This window comes from Alligator sinensis, unplaced genomic scaffold (assembly GCF_000455745.1).
Source record: "Alligator sinensis unplaced genomic scaffold, ASM45574v1 scaffold358_1, whole genome shotgun sequence".
Taxonomy (NCBI): Eukaryota; Metazoa; Chordata; order Crocodylia; family Alligatoridae; genus Alligator; species Alligator sinensis.
This window is the reverse complement of record NW_005842121.1, coordinates 1,867,518-1,871,818: the sequence shown is the minus strand read 5'-3', so window position 1 is coordinate 1,871,818 and position 4,301 is coordinate 1,867,518.

Below are 4,301 nucleotides of genomic sequence, written 5' to 3'. Positions count from 1 at the left end.
GCAGGGGGCGTGCAGTCCAGGAGGGCACAGGGGGAACATACCCATGGATCTGCCAGTGGGACAGGGTGGGCATTCCCCTGCCCCAGCCCTACTCCCCACCTCAGAGCTGCTGTAGCTGGTGGCGCTGCCCCACATTTGGGGAGGGCACATGCCCCCCTGATCTGTACACGGTGGAGGTGGCTCCTGCTGCGGGCTGGGCTTTGTGCCCCGAGCCCTGCAGCACGTGCTCCCCAGGCCTCCACCCCTTCCCTCCCCTCCCCACTGACCAACCTGCACGGCTGGGGGGGTGGGGGAGGTTGCGCGTGCATGCATGCGTGTGCTTAGCCCTCCCAGCGCAGAATCGACTTCAAGAGGCTCCGGGAATCACTGATCAATCTAGATCAACTGGTTGGTGACCGCTGTTGTAACAGAAGGTAAGAATTCAGTAACAAGTGCGTGATCTTCAGAGGACTTTGTCCTTTTAAGTATAACAAGAGGGATTTTTGGTAGCGTGGCGGGGACGTTGTTGCCATAATGGTCTAGCAGGTATGTGAGAGGCAAGAATCCTTGTGGGTGATCCCTCTTATTGGATATAGACACAGGTAGGCTTCCAGATATCAGAGTATGCTTCCTCAGGCCTGTCCCGTTTTTGTTTTTATGTTGTTTGTAACAGTAAATTGGCGATCAAGTAGGGATTTCGCCATGCTACTCAGAAAAATGTCTTTACCACTAGAAATGGAAAAACAGTGGAACTCAGTCTTACCCTACCTACACGTGACTGCTCTATAATCTCTTCAAAGTTCGTTTCGAAACACGTGATCGTACCAAGTTAAAACTGCGCATGACAGCATGCGGAGATACTGAGAAACTAGCGGGATCATTTATTGCAGTTCAACCTAAACCTGTTCCAAATCAACTTAATTTAAACTGAAGTAAGTTGAAATGAAAATAAGGCCCAAGCTTCTGCAGTGGTTTGAAGTCATCTGTGTCAACCCTGCATTCAAACAAGGCGTGGCAGCCGTTTGTGCTTGGTGTCTCAAAAATATTTTACAGAGCCCTCACGTGGTTCAGACAGACAAGTATTGGTTGCCTTATTTTACTGTTCTGTAATCTTCACAAGTTCCTAAAGTCGTCTCGATTTGGAATATGATGAAAATAAAAAACTTTTGGAATTTGGGCCTGAAAAGAAAAAAGAGTTCTAAGGATTTGAAATCCTCCTACCTCCTTGTTTGTGGTCTGTTTAAGGGGTGTCTATCACAGTGCATGTCAAACCCAGCAGGAAAAAATGCAGTTGTGCAAGAAAAACAGATAGCAATTACTGACACATGGTCGAAGGCAGTGGTTCCCAGCTTGTTAACCATCACGTGGCTGCTACACAACTTCTCTGAATTTAGCGGTACCCCTGGTTGAGAACCAGTGTTGTACAATACTGCCCCTGCTCACTCAGTGCTTCTCAACCAGGGTGCTGCCACACACATCCGTGCCTGTTTTAAGTTTTTCTGATAATCCTAAAGCAGGCAGAAGAGGTGTAATGAATAGGTGCTGCACGCTGGGCAACACTCCCGTGTCCCTGGAAGGGGTGTCTATGGGGAGGTCCTACCTGCCCAGGGTCTCCTTGTTCCAGCCCAGGCTCACTCCTCTGACCAAGCTGTCAAAGGGCGGCTGCAGCCCAGCCTGGCTCTGTCGGGACAAAAAAAGGGCTGCTCCACAGACTGGCAGTGCAAAGGGCTGGGACCGGATCTTGCCACAGGCCTTCCTGATCCAATCCTAGCTGCTCCTCCCAGGAACAGGGGGGCACAAGACAGTCCCCCATGCCAGTGCGCCCTTATTTCTGCAGGGAGCACGGGGGGCTAGACCAGGAAGGGCTGCAGGAAGAGCGCAGAGCCCAGCACCGCTGCTTCTTGATCTGCCTCTGCAAGAGGCAGATGGGGCAGATCACCCTGCCTGCTGTGTTACCCGTGTTGCGGCACACCTGGAAGGGTCTCAACCTCAGTTGAGATGGTTTTTTTCTACCCCCCAGTCTAGGAGAAGAAAATGAGATGGCCTGAAGATCCACCGGACTGAAGGGGGAGGGGAGGGGAGGGGAAATCAGTCTCCAGGAAGTTTTAAAAGAGCAGAGATCTCCAGCAAGGTCTGCTCCAGAAAGTACATACAAGAAAGAAGATCTCTTACATAAAACGTTTCCTTTATGTAAAGCACGTGATGAGTTACTGAACGATTCCAAAGGCAAATGCTTTGGTGGTTTCCTGAAAGCGCTTCAAGGTTTTTATAGCCCATACAAGATTATTCAGTTGCCGTACAGAAGTGTATCAACACCATTTCTGACTAGAGACTGAATGCTTGCAAGTGTTCCACGTCGAGGAACTAGCACATCAATGACTTTTTCGAGGGGTGCCCTGCTGTGCAGCGCATGCTGTCTGATGTTTCCCTCCACAGATGTAAAGGAGGTATTTTATTTAAATCCAACTACAACGTTTCAACTGGCTACAACTGCAATGAGATGAACTGCTATGAGCACGAGACAAATCACATCCAATAAGCAACTACAACCGCGTGGCAGACCAAGTGACTCACATGGCTGAAAACAAGCCTTGCAAAGATGCTGCTCATGCTTCCCTGAACTAGACTGTAGCTCGCTTGCACAAGAAATGCTGAAGGAGGGGAAGCAGTGTGCAAGTGCATTCAAAAAAGGATGCAAAAAACAGCGTGTAGAGGTCTCCACAAAAACCTAGGCAATGTGTCTGCAAAGGCAAAAGTCCCTCCGTAGTGTTGCTACCCGAGCACGTCAGCCGGGAGCCCAGAGCAGACAGACGAAGGATGAGCCGTTGACTCCACTTACCAGGAAACCCTCCGAGTGGGTGGCACAGCTTACACCAGCACACGAAGTATCTGGTCAGTATTAATGTGCCTACACCTGTGGCTTTTCCATTCTCAGCCAGATGGTTTGGGCTTGATGTTTTTCTCTCCACAGTTCTACCAGACAGGTATTCTGGCAAAACCAGTTTTTAAAAGTGTCTGGATATGCCTTCTAAAAAACTACACATCTCCTTCAAAAACTCATCCTGTACAAGAGTGCAAATAGCCACACATGACACCATGGCAACATGTCACTCAGTGGTACACATGCACGGTGATACGCAAGGCCTTATGCTGAGGTTCCCGTAAACACAGCCCCAGGAAGGCCTGAATGACGAGCACTCAGTTTTGGCTAAGAAGCAATCCATAAAGAAGAATCCTTCCTGGCATTTCGGGTGCAAACTCCTCCCTTCCCATAGTTATTAGCAGTTCTGGAGGATTGCAAAACTCTCTCCTGGGTGGAAGACACAAGCTCCCAGGGCAATGAAAAAATTCAAATAGAATAAAAGCCACGGCACTTCCAGCTGTGTGGCACTTAGGCAGGCAGAGGCGGTGGGGGCAAGGCTGTGCTCCGCCACATGGGGGGAGGGAGGCGAGGGGGGCATGGCTTGAGGCCCTGTGGGGGGACATGGCACGGGGCGGGTGTGGCACATAGCCAGGGTGCCATGCAGGGAGTGGGCGCGGGCTACGCGGGCAGAGCCCACTGGTTGCACCACAGGGCCGCAGGGCGCAGCACACCTCCTGCAGCCCCCACCACCACACAGGGAGCACCCACTGGCTGTGACTGCAGGGCACGTGGAAGGCACTGCATACAGGGAACCAGCATGGGGGTGCCTGGGCAGCGCCCACCAGCTGCAGCATGTGGCCATGGGGTAGGGCGCACCCACCTCATTCCCACTCCCCACGCGGCACCTGGCAGCCACGTTCCTCCCCACCCCCCGTGGGAAGCGACTACCAGCTGCGGGCACGTGGCACGCTGGGTGGGGGCACACCGCATGGGGAGCTGTCATGAGAGTGCCTGCCAGCTGCGGCACACCCCCTGTGCCCAGTCCCTGTGTGGCCGCAGGTGCGCAAGGCAGGTATAGTGCATGAGCGTGTGGGGAGCTGGCATGGGGGTGTGTGGGAAGCACCTGCCAGCTGCAGCACATGGCTGTGAGGGTTGTGGCGTAGGGCCACAGGGTGCAGCATGGGAAGCGGCTGTGGGGAGGGGCACACCTTCCACACCCGCTCCCCATGCGCCACACTGCTGGCAAGTGCTCCCCCACACCACACCCTTCAGCTGCGTGCCACCCCCCAGTGCGCCCCACACCACACCCCAGGGCTATTCCCCATGCCACATGGCTGTAGCTGGCAGGTGCTCCACATGCCATAGCCGCTCCCTGTGCCATACCCTGCAGTCGCATGTCACCCCCCCACATGCCGCACACCATACTCTGGGGCTGCTTACCGTGCCACACCCTATGGCC